We start from the raw sequence: 14,221 nt of genomic DNA on the forward strand, positions 1-14,221 counted from the left end.
CCAGTATTTTGCACATGAAATATACATCGTCGTAGCCTTTGATTGTCATCAATTACCCTATAAATAGCGAATGGAAATGCCGTAATATCGTCTTATCATGCTGGATAAGCAAATCAAATTAACACAACTTTTTGTATCACTTTTTGGTAACACACTCCATGCAGTGTGATATGAAAAGTGTTTGTTTATGTAAGAAATAAATAAGCCACAACCATAAGAGAATGAACTTTTGATGTGTACGGATTGATAATTTAAGCTTATATGCATGAATTGTTTTATTAGTTGGTTAGTGGCTTAGAACCAGCTGTAAGTTAACTGCGAGTACTCTCAGATCTGTACCTTATGTCCTTTAGTTGTTGGGATGTACAAGTACCCTCCCATGTCCACTTTTATTTTTATCCATCTGATGAGTAAAGCCTTTTTCAGCTGATTTTTATAGTTCATTCTTATGTTGCATTTTTACACCTCTGTCCCAAGTTAGGGGGATGGTTGGGATCCTGCTTAATTTTTTAACCCCGCCACATTTTGTATGTATGTGCCTTTCCCAAGTCAGGAGCCTGTAATCCAGTGGTTGTCGTTTGTTTATGTGTTACATATTTGTTTTTCGTAAATTTTTTGTATATAAATTACGCCGCTAGTTTTCTCAGTTAAATTGTTTTTCATTGTCATTTCGGGGCTTTGTATAGCTGACTTTGCGGTATGGGCTTCGCTCTTACTTGAAGGCCGTACAGTGACCTATAGTTGTTAATTTCTGTGTCATTTTGGTCGCGTGTGAAGAGTTTTCTCATTGGCAATCATACCTTATTTTCTTTTTTATATGTAATAAAAAATAATTTATTACAAGAGGTCTACCCCTGCCTCCACAAAAAAAACGTCATTAATCCGACTAGTTTTTATTCCCATTGACGATAATTAAATTTCATATATAGTTAACAATGAAATGAATAATTGCATAGCTTAATTCACTTCTTGTACGTAAGTCTCAATTCAAATTGTCAATGCTTAATTTATATTGTTGACATCATGAATATAAACTGTACATGTAATTTATAAGATGTGACAAACAACAATACATACATATGACTAATACTTTCTTATAAAGTACATGTAGTACACCTTTATCAAATTGATTATTCATTGGTTTCGTGCGTAATTTGAACACTTTTTTTATTGATTTGAAAACATTGTATACTGACACATAAAAATCTAAGCTATAGGAATTTGTATATTCAAAACACGGACGCACTCGATAAAGCCCTGACTGCTGTCGAAAAAACACGAGCACATAGAAATGAATTTAGTCTCAAAATGTCGTTTTCAATGCAACAACAAGAACTTTTGTAAAGTGTCTGTATAATTTAAGATATATGGATTCCATGTATGCATTTTCATCGAAATTTGCATTGGTATGTATATAAAAATAGCTTTATTCTGTTTATTAGAATGAAAGCATTTTTTAACAAAAAATAATGTCGGATTGCTAATATCTTTTTATCTCAAATACTAAAACACCTTCCATATAAAACTTAAGCTTCTATATCCGTCTTTAAAAAAGAAAGTCTGTTTGTTTACATTTTTGATCATATTCAGTAAACAAGTAGTCACACTCTAAAAAGCCCGATCAAATCACTCGAAAAACCACGATCCTAGTCGAATGTGAATTCAGCATTTTTATTTAGAAATCATAAAAATGTAAATCGATATAATAAAACAAATTTAAAGTTACTGTGCTAATAAAATGTTTTCTATTTATAACCAATTTTCAAATCACGATGTTTAATAATTTTATGAAAACCAGCAACATTTGAAGAAAGTGATAGGTAACGGATGATTATTATAACTTAAATGAAGTTCATAAATAAATATGTTACTGTACGAATATAGATTATAAAATATCCTTATTAACAATTAATGAAAGAGTCCTTCGATATTGATAGACGAAAATTATAAGTTACAATGTACAACGCTATAGAAGTTATAAAGCTGGTAATAGAGAAGGCTATGTAGGTTGTCTTAATATGCACATAATCCGCTTTGCAAATTATTCAATGTGAAGAGTCAAAAAATTAATTTAATGGTGCAATAAATTTAAAATGGATAATAGCCATTCATTAAATCACTCTTCATTTACAAATCTTAAACTACTACAAATTTATCTTATATTATAATGTTTTAAAACACAATAAAAAACACTGGTCCTACACACAACCCTAAGAATGCAATTTTTTGAATTATAGTGTTTGGTTTCAATTAACGTTTTTCAGTTTTTTATAAAACGTAAAACCAGATAAGGATGTCCTTATAAATGACAAAAGACATATTGATTTTTTTTACAGTATAACAGAGCTTATTCTTTACAGTATAATACAACTAATTCTCTCTTTCTAAATATATCGAGAGATTCTTACATTGATATCAGTGGATTATCGGATTTATCAAATCGACATAGTCGGCGAGACCTTTAAAATTGATAATTTAACTATCAAGATTGGATAAATCCGATAATCCTCGAGTAACTATGTAAGAATCTGTTTCTCTAATGATTTAAAAGATATTTTCTTTTTTTATTAACCGAAAATCCCCTTCGAGTGCCTTTCACATTGCACGAAGTTGGCAATTTCATTAACACCTGTTTTTCGATTTTGATTCATCCAGTTAGCTAAAAAGGTCATGACCCTTGAAATCATCCAATGATCTTTTGAGATCACCAGCAACCACACATTGATTAAATTTTTTTTATACAATGGGTTCGGAATGGGATAAATTTCCATAGAATTAGAGAAATATATGTCTCTCCCATTTCCTTGATGAAATTCGTTTTTTATCAGCTATAATAGATCATGTCGATGTTATCACTCTTTTAACAATGATATGCTAGTAATTTTAAAATCATCACGTATCGCATCTTATTTTATTTTTCCTTTTATATTCATCAATCGCTAGTTCAGTAGTGCATATTTTGGGTATTATTGTAAAGTAAAATAACACAAATTATGAGAAGACCTCTCAGATTAATATCAGTTTTGTACTTGTTAACCCCATACATTTGGTAATGAAAAGGGAAATGTGTTTAAGAAACAACAAAATGACCAATAGATGTTCAACTAAGCGAGAAAATCCCACAACCGGAGACAGGCTTCAGCTGGCTCATAAACAAAGTATGTACTAGTTCAACAGTTAATTATATAGAACTATCTCTTTGTAGATATTAATCCTGATGTGAATATAAACAAGAGTATTACCCGATATCAGTACAAGCAAGACACAAAATAAAATTTTGTTATAAATGATCATAATACGAAACGTATATCATATTTATATTACAATGTTACAAATAATCAAAGCGAGTTGTCTCTCAGCGCTTCCTTCAAACATGTCAAATAGACCAATCTTGACTATAGTGTCTAACAAAATTTTGTGAGGTAGACGAAATTGACATCTAAACGATTGTATTAAGATTTGATGTCTAAAAATAGGATAAATTTTGACTCTACTTACTGCATGTAATGACTACTACTTTTTTTGGATTATTTGCAATTAAACATTATTATAATAATGAGAATAAAGTCATTTATTTTTGTTGTTGAGCTTAACAATAAGTCGTGCTTAAAATGTGTATCGTAAAGGATAGACTAAAAAATAACTTCTTTACTCTATGTGGATTTTGTTGTCATCATATCTTTAGTTTCTTTGATAAATTATTAATATGGACTCCTCCAATGTCCATTTTTAAGATAATTTAGTAACTGTATGCATACATGCAAATGCATGTTCTGATTTATTCAATACACGGGAAAATAAACAAATAATAATATAATTCAATCCAATTGCGTAAGTTTCAATAACAGTTCATACCATAATAGGTTATAGGGTATTTACTTGGTAGGGAGAACATGAGAATTAAATTTGCTGTAATACCGAATGAAAATATGTCAACGAAATGCTCTTCAACTTCGTACTTGTTTGGCTTGATACATATTTTGATATGAGCCTCACTGATAAGTCTTATGTAGACGAAACACGCGTCTGGCATACTAAATTATAAACCTGGTACTAATTAGCTATTATTTTATAATCATGTCATTCTGTAATGGTAAAGTTTTGTAACTTTCATTTGCGCATTTAATGCAATAGAAAGTTTGGGTGACAAAAGTCTATAGAAATATTGACTTTATACAAAAATTACGCCTTTTTAAATCATTAAACATTTCCTAAATAATACATGTATAAAAAGTTAAACGCTGCAAAAAATGCATTCTAAGTGGTAAAATGGTATTGTTTTTAATGCCATGAAATGAACCGTGGTACAGCAAACATTGAATTCCCTCACAAAATGTTAACATGCACTATAAATGTTAAAACGTTTTACGACACTAGGTCAACTAACTAAAACTAAACTTTTTTCTTATATGGGATTATCCGTTTATATCGGTATGTCCGTCTCATCTGTAAATACACAGATAGAAATGTACCATTCCAAATCTAATGTCCTTATCCATCACAATGTTTGGGTATTCCCCTTAACAAAAAAGTCAACTATCACTTTTCTTCAAATATCAAAACAATTTCCGTAACAATTAAGATATCAAATTCATTGAATGACACACAGTAACATCAATTTTAAAAGATCAAGTAGACATATGTTATAATATCAACGGACACACCATCGTTATGATTCAAAATGTTTCCTGGTCATTGTTATTTTTTTAAATGATATTCGCACCGTTATATCTTCCTACAATATTATTTGTAAAATACAGTTATTAACGCATTGTACGTTATACATGTTTAAGCATGTGAAACATAAACAGGGAATCAACTACCAAACTACAGAATAAAGGTGTTTCTAGGTGACTTACATGTACATACTGCAACATGCATACTTGAAATGTTTGATTCTAGAATAACTTTAATTATCGTGTTATCATAAGTTTAACATTGTTTTGTTTATTGTTATCCTTGATTTCATTGAGTAATTTTTATCTTTTGCAACTATAACTACATTCAACTTTTCAATTTTAATAAAAAAAAAAGGCCTCACAAAATCTATATGAAATAGGCATACCATCTGAAAATACACCCACATGAAGACAACATTTCATTGTAATTGACATATACTGATAATCTTCCCTCATGATAATAGTTGAAAAATGATATGTGGTATAATTCAAGAATGCAATTGACAAAGATACATATAGAATAAAGGACTTTTTGTTTTTGATACTGACTTAATCACATAAAATTTCAGGAGAGCCCGAAGGGCGAGCCTGATATTTTCTGTGATAAAGTCAGTATCAAAAACAAAAAGTCCTTTATTCTGTTTACCGGTAATTTAAAAAAAAAAAAAAATAAGAATTAATACAATAATAGAGAAAATAACAAACGAAATTTTTTTTCGCGTCGAATCACGGCGAATCACACTTGACGTCACAGGCTGCATTGCGTCATTTGAAATTTTGTCACAGTGCAGTAAACATGGCGTTCTCTTGCACAAAGCATTGAAAAGGAATTATTGCATGCGTTTAATTAATATTCTGTTTTGGACATGACTCTAACAATGGCAAATATAATGGTAGCATACCGGTAAATCAAATTTCTTTATTTTTCAGGGCGCATCAGCATAGATCGAGGATGCAGTAATTCAGAACATTATAATGATACGATATGAATCAGATCATCATTTTTAAGTTCAATGACAAGTTATAATTATATTTTACTTAGTTTAGTGGATAAAATTACATTTATCTTGTCATTATCCGCCTGGTGTTCATCATGAAAACAATCACATTGATTTCAAATGATTTGAAGAAAGCACTGTGAGGAGACATTTCAGGAGGCTTTGTAAGCTGGAAGAAATGTTACGAATGATTCCTATTTGTAAATTATCTGAACAATAGAATAATATAATACTTATGAAATCTTCAGGCGACTGTTGTCACAGTCACCCCTTCTAAAGGCTACAATTCTGGTCCCTTATATAGTTTGGTGAAATTAACAATGAAACCACATCTTTTAAAATTGTATATGATGGTCCCACAAAAATGTCAAAAATGCGTAAATTTTCTTTTTTTTTTCTAGCTTCTCTGTCAGACTCTGATGCCATAGCGGTACCTTATTGGTCACCACTATTAATGTGTAACGTTTAAACATTATTTGTAACACTTAATAATGACTGAACAGGTGAAACAAATACTTCTCAAGAAAAAGAAAACTACTTGGAAAAGCACCAGGGTATGTATTGGTATTGGATGAACAAAAACTCGGATTGGAACATTATGAACATCATGGACGGTTAGTTGAATTATACTTTTTTAAAAGTCTATCGGCATTTTCATGCATTTTCTGTTCACATTTTTAAAACAATCGTTCAAAAAGGCTAAACTAACTTTGTGAAAGTTTCAAACGATATCAAGTGTTTTATTCGCCAAAAATATCGTGCGTTTCTGTGAAAAAAATTATACGCAATTTTGTGAATGAAAGGGGAAAGTAGATCCTTACGCGTTGCATTCGCGCATGTCATTTGCGTACTAACCTAATAATTTTTACATTACGGCCAGTCCATTGATACTGACAATATCAGCGAGTACACATCAAAGGGAAAAAGTACTAATTACCGATAAAAATGAATACAGGTCAGCGTGCAGCATTCAGAAATGAGAAATATACCATATAGCTTACCGTAGGAGACCCTGACATTGATATGTTCAGAATTATAAATTATCTGTTAGCAAACCTTGAATTTTTGAAAAACTAGGGCTTTTCTACTCCAGGAATATATTACCTTAGCTGTATTTGGCCAAACTTTTAGGAATATTTGGTCCTAAATGCTCTTTAACATCGTACTCTATTTGACCCTTTTAAACATTTTAGATTCGAGCGTCACTGATGAGTCTTTTGTAGACGAAACGCGCGTCTGTCGTAAATATTAAATTTTAATCCTGGTATCTATGATGAGTTTATTTTTTAATTTATACAATACAATTACAGAAAAAAATACAAACATTAACCAACGACACTTGAATGTAGGCTTGGGATCTGAAACAAGTATTTGAAAATGTTGCGGTTTAAATAAACATATTTGTGGATGTTCAACCTTTTCCTTAACTGGAATATTGGTGTTTCAGCACAACATAAGAACATCCTGTATCTTTTAACCCTCTCCCTTTCATGCATTTTAGACCTTTACTTATAGAAAATACATTATCGAAGTTTAAATGAATACATAATTCGCATCAATGGTCATACACATGCCATGTTGGGCTCAAATGAAAGATAATTGGTAAAATATTTCAAAAAATTAAGTTTGAAGATAATTCGTCATTTTTTGGTCACGTGGTATATTTCCAAAAGTCACGTGACTGTTGGGAGAAAAAGTGAAAAAATAAGAAATCCTTGGGCAAAAAGTCGTGCAGAGACATATTGGTGGGCTAATAGGGTCAGGTTTTGATGGAAACACAATGCCTCGAGTCTGATGAAGCCATATAAGTTATCATAGTGGTATAAATAGACGCATAACGTGCTATAGGCCTTGCAATATCGATGTCCGTAACATTCAAAATAATTGATTTTAGACGCTCTTTTTGTCCGATATCAAACTTGGACCCTAGTTATTTGTCTAATTCGTTTTCAATCAATCAGCAACCTAAACTTTGTTTTTACAAGGGAAAATTCATTGAATTACCAATGCTAGGGACACCCTTGACCGAGCCCGATGGAGCAAAGGGGGTAAAAAAAGGGGGGGGCAATTTTGCACACACATTCTTTTAAAAAAAATTCGTAGGTTTCCTTTTTGAAATTGAAAGTAAAGTTAAGTTAAGTTACATTTAATATAGGAAATTTTTTTTCCAACTCCGGCAGTGAGATTCGAACTCTCAATCTTAGCGCCTTGGGATAGATCAGCGTACCCCTGCGCCACTGGCATTGTAGTGAATTTATCGAAATTTAAGTACTTAACTCTACTACTACGAAAGAAATGAAAAAAAAAATATAAAGATTCTCACCCAGTTTGTTTTCTTTTTGGAATTATGTGTTCAGATGATAATTTTTTGTTTCCAAATGCATGATTTTTACGCAAAGCTGGGAGGAATCCACTCTTTAAACTGTCATTTTTTCATTGAAATATACAATAATATTATTATTGTTTGACGTAAATTTTACATTGAGGTTCTGAAAAAGGAAATCACCAATTCACCAACATTCCAACTGACTCCATTTTCAGAAAACGAAATCTGTAACAAACATAAACTTTTAGCCACCGCTTTACAAGCAGAGCCAAATACAATGAAAGTCCCAACTATGTATTGGCTTCCGAAGCTACACAAAACCCCTTACAAATATAGATTTATTTCGTCTTCAAGCCATTGTTCAACTACTAAATTGTCTATTCTTCTTACCAGCACACTTGGTACAATTAAAATTTTTTCTACCCTGTATACCACATTGCTTCACATTCTCATTAAGAAAAAATTCACACACCTAATTAAATGGGCATTCAAAAAATCAGAATGTGAGTATATATGTTCAAACTCTTTTAGGTCATTTTTAGTAGCAATAAACAAAAAAACTATGTTAATTGAACATGCTTTGATACTATATATGCCCTTGAATTTTTACTAGATAACATTTTTGTTCGCTTTGATGATTCCGTATATCGTCAGATTATCGGAATTCCAATGGGGACTAACTGTGCACCACTTTTTGCGGACCTGTTTTTGTATTGTTATGAGTTACAATTTATGACAAAAATAAGCAAAGACCCATCGAAACAACATCTGATAAACAAATTCAATAATACTTTTAGATATTTGGATGATATTTTGGCTCTCAATAATGACGACTTCAGTATGTATATTAATGAAATTTATCCTGTTGAACTTACTTTAAATAAAGCTAATACTAACAATGACCACTGCCCTTTTCTCGATCTTGATATGTATATCACTAATGGAAAGCTGAATACTAAAATTTATGATAAAAGGGATGATTTTTCATTTCCTATCGTTAATTATCCGTTTTTAGATGGTGACGTTCCCTTGTCACCATCTTACGGTGTTTATATATCTCAACTTGTACGATTCGCTCGTGTATGTAACAATGTTTTAGATTTTAACGAGAGAAATTTATGTATTACTGAAAAATTATTACACCAGGGTTTTCGATATCACAAACTAGTCAAAACATTTACTAAATTTTATCATCGGTATAAAGACATCATTCGTAAATATAGCTCAACATGCAGACTTCTAATACGTTCAGGTATTTCACATTCAATTTTTTATGGTAATATTCTTTATAAAGCACAAAGGTGTCAGTATTCACCTCAGAAACTTACAAAACCTTTGAATAGACTTATTAAGAAGGGATATAATTACGATACTGTTGTCAAGTCATTAAAGATTGCATATTTTGGCGTTGATATTGAGTCACTGATAAGGTCTTTGCATCGGAACTAAACACATTATTTTTAAAAAACAGTTGTTGGCATGACACGGGTTATGTTCTTCTCATATATGTTATGATGGTATGATACTAAACCCCTAACGGGAAGGATTGTGCCTGATGTTCATATGATGAAATCATAATCTTTCAGTCAGTTTAATTGAAGTCTGGAGCTGGCATGTCAGTTAACTGCTAGTAGTCTGTTGTTATTTATGTATTATTGTCATTTTGTTTATTTTCTTTGGTTACATCTTCTGACATCAGACTCGGATTTCTTTTGAACTGAATTTTAATGTGCGTATTGTTATGCGTTTACTTTACTACATTGGTTAGAGGTATAGGGGGAGGGTTGAGATCTCACAAACATGTTTAACCCCGCCGCATTTTTGCGCCTGTCCCAAGTCAGGAGCCTCTGGCCTTTGTTAGTCTTGTATTATTTTAATTTTAGTTTCTTGTGTACAATTTGGAAATTAGTATGGCGTTCATTATCACTGGACTAGTATATGTTTGTTTAGGGGCCAGCTGAAGGACGCCTCCGGGTGCGGGAATTTCTCGCTACATTGAAGACCTGTTGGTGACCCTCTGCTGTTGTTTTTTATTTGGTCGTGTTGTTGTCTCTTTGACACATTCCCCATTTCCATTCTCAATTTTATTTATGTTTCTTTATTCAACCAAAAGTGTTTTCAACTTTAGTATACCGCAACACTTACGAAACCATGTTTTGTTACATCTATTTCAACTTTGCCAAAAAAATTCAGAATATTTTAGCGGTTTTTGTCTCTTTTCTCATAATATCATTAAGAAATGACTTCAGATTTTTAGCGTAATTCAAGTTTGTGATTACGCTGCTACACTAAAAATTTCATTTGCAACTAGTGTACAAGTTAGAACTATTAGTTTAATACTATTCTTCAAAAACTCACTGCACAGTTATTGAAAAAAGACATAAATCCTCTTAAAAGTGCAGTTTTCTTTGCACTTCTTTTTGAGAATATCTCTCAAAATTCGAAGAAAAATAAATGGTTTTTACAGAAAAATTACACATCAGTAAGGGGCGACTTGTTTATTAACTAATAAGGATAGAGGTTTGATGCACATTAAATCGCATTGCTGGTTATCTGAGGATTAATTTGAGCCTTAACCACATCTGTACGTCAGCAAATGGCGATTAAACATGTCTAAATGTCCCAAAAAAATCTTGAAATTGGTTTCACCGGTAAGCTGTACCGGTGTGAAAGGGAGAGGGTTAATCAACAAGGATTGATCTTAATCGTGTGAAAAATATCAATGTCATCAAGAACCTAATTCAATAGTGAACATTCTTCTGAAAAATAATGGTACTACCCAAAAGATCATGGACAGTTTTTGGATATGTTTTAGATAGTTTTTGTTTTTGTTTTCAGACTTATTTCACTTTTATATATCAGTCAACACTGTTTCATGAGAGGTTAAACAACAGTAAATGGTAGAAAACCGCCTACTGAAGTTGATTTGACGTTCATAAATAAGGACTTAATGTTTGCAAAGACTTCTGAACATATAAAATACACTCAATAATGAAGTGAAAAATAAAAATTGATATACACCTTTGAAACAGTACTTTGAAGACATTCGGTGTATTCTATATGGTGTAGTTTTAAGTATAATATACGTATACACCGTATTAACACTTTTAATATGATGGATTGATTGTGCATCTTTCTATGAGATCATTATTGATTCGAGTTAAGCTTGTAATTTGGAAATAGTTTTGAATGTACTACGTACAAAGGATTAGATGCTGTTTTTTTTGCATAAAGCCCAATCAACAATTCAAATGTTGTAAAGCTGAAAACAGTTGAATCTTATAGTTTTTGTTTTGTCTAAATTTTAAAGTAATTAATCAGTTATTTCATTTACATATTCACAATATCAATGATAATTGTCTTACCTTCTATATTGTTCATCATTTATCACATGAACAGTTTACAAATTATTCCCGTATAAAGTCGAAATTTTGTTCCACTTCTATATATCTTCTTTGATTCCCCAATGATCGTTGTCATTGATTAGAATTCGGTAGTTAGTTAAGCAAAACGTATGTTTTTCTTATTCCGTCTCTATTTCCTTGTTTCGAGAAAATTAATTATTTAAAGTTTTTTTATGGTTGAAATCTTCCTTATGTTTGGAAACAAAGAGGAATACGAAACATCTGGGAATTTTTCGTCACATGTTTTTGGTCTAATGTTATAATTTTTAATATGATATATTACGAATATCATATATATATATTTTCCAATTGTAATGGCCTTCTCGTGTAATCAAATACAAAACACGAATCAATCATGTAACGTATATATGAATGACATTTTGATAGCAAAGAGCTGGTAAATATCTTATTGCATTCTCACTGTAGCCTATTATGCATATGATTTGACTCATGATAAAGAGTTAGATTGATAGCATGTGTACAGTTAATGATGGGTAGTCCATCCAAAACATTCACGTTAAATTTTACGGACGCCATCACGAGTTGGTTGACCGTTATGGAATAACCGTTTCACAAATGATATCGGATATGTTCCTTACATCGTAACTACAATCCCCTTCCCTTTCATGAATGTGACCTACCGAATTAGACCATTTACCGGATTTGTTATCACATAAGCAACACGACGGGTGCCGCATGTGGAGCAGATCTGCGTACCTTCCGGAGCACCTGAGATCACCCCTAGTTTTTTGGTTGGGTTCGTGTTGTTTATTCTTTAGTTTTCTATGTTGTGTCGTGTGTGCTGTTGTTTGTTTGTCTTTTTCATTTTTAGCCATGTCGTTGTCAGTTTGTTTTAGATTTATGAGTTTGACTGTCCCTTTGGTATCTTTCTTCCCTCTCTTAAGGACGAATACAAAATGACTTAAATTCATATTCGTAGTAGTATGGTTAAATTTTGAACAAGATAATTCTAATTAGGTATGTATATTTTCATATGAACTAATGCTGTAGCAGTGAAATCTAGTTGATGACCAAAAGATACAGAAATTTGGTCGTTAGTTTTCTCGTTTGAATTGTTTTACATTGTCTTTTATAGCTTTGATAGCTGACTATGCGGTATGGGCTTTGCTCATTGTTGAAGACCGTACGATGACCTATAGTTGTTAATGTTTGTGTCATTTTGGTCTTTTGTGGATAGTTGTCTCATTGGCAATCATACCACATCTTATTTTTTATATTTATTACTATAAATATACTAGAATCAATGTATATCGTATACAATTTCATATTCTATTATTTAAATACACGTTATAATCTACACATCAGGTAATACATTAAATCATATCCCTCAGGTAATACATTAAATCATATCCCTCAGGTAATACATTAAATCATATCCCTCAGTACAATGTACATTCAAAGGTGGTTTTATTCAAACTGCATTTTTGGTTCACTTGAAGCGTCACTGATGAGTCTTTTGTAGACGAAACGCGCGTCTGGCGTAAATTCAAAATCCTGTGTGACTTTATTTGTTTAGGGTCTTTTGTTATCTATTCTGACATCGAATTAGGACTTCTTTTGAATCGATTTTTACTGTGCATATTGTTGTGAATATTTAAAAAAATATGGTATGATTGTTATTGAGACAACCCTCCACAAGACACAAAATGACACAGAAATTAACATATATAGGTCACCGTACGGCCTTCAACATTGATCAAAGCCCACAACACGTAGTCAGCTATAAAACGGACACAAATGATAATGTAAAAACAATTCAAACGAGAAACCTAACGGCTTAAATTATGTAGTTTGTTTTTTCTACATTGGCTAGATGTATTAGGGGGTTGGGTTCGAGCGCATGTCTCAAGTCAGGAGCCTCTGGCCTGTGTTTATTTTGTATAATTTTTAATTTAAGTCTCTTGTGTATATTTTGGAGTTTAGTATGACGTCCATTAAAACTGAACTCGTATACATTTATGTTTAGGAGCCAGCTGAAGAACGCCGCTGGGTGAGGGGGAATTTGCTGATGTCAGCTCTTTGTTGGGTGTTGTCTTTTTGGCACATTCTCCATTTCCTTTCTCAAAGTTATATTATTCAAAAAAATGCGTACCAGTGACAATTTATGGTTGTCCGACTGCTAACTTGAAAGAGGGACGAAAAATACCAGAGGGATGCATAAACTTATAATTTCATTTTTACTTTGAAAAAAAGAACTCAAACTCAAATGGTAAATACAATATTCATAATAAGTTAAACACTTCCCCTAAGAAACATGAGAAACGATAACACACATTACATTGATAATCGCAGTCTTTCGGACTTACATAGTACCTTATATATCAACTAAATATCATGTAAGTTGCTTTTGTGAACAACACTGTATGCTTTTCTTTGCAGCTGCCTATAAGAGATATTTAGAAACCTGGTCGTACACCATATAAACAAAGATCAATGCATATCCATACCTAGCATAGACTATGAGTGGATCTAAATATAGAGTTGGGAATTTCTTTTAGTGTATAAATAGCATGCGTAGTAATTTTCACAAGTGTATATTTCGATCCAGTCATAGTTTATGCTAATGGTGAACAGATATTGTTTTCTCTTTGTGCAGTATTTGAGATCATTTTCAAGCATTAAAGTCACATTCGTAAGTAGTATTAATAATATTATTTTTTAAAACACAAAAGGATTTATAACATCCAGTGTCATTTTGGGGTAAAAGCTTTGGATGCATATTTTATTAATACATACCCATTTTTTGTTGAAATGGTACATTAACTGTGACGAAGTTTAATATCGAAAAGAAAG

This window comes from Mytilus galloprovincialis, chromosome 8 (genome assembly GCF_965363235.1).
Source record: "Mytilus galloprovincialis chromosome 8, xbMytGall1.hap1.1, whole genome shotgun sequence".
NCBI classification, from domain to species: Eukaryota; Metazoa; Mollusca; class Bivalvia; order Mytilida; family Mytilidae; genus Mytilus; species Mytilus galloprovincialis.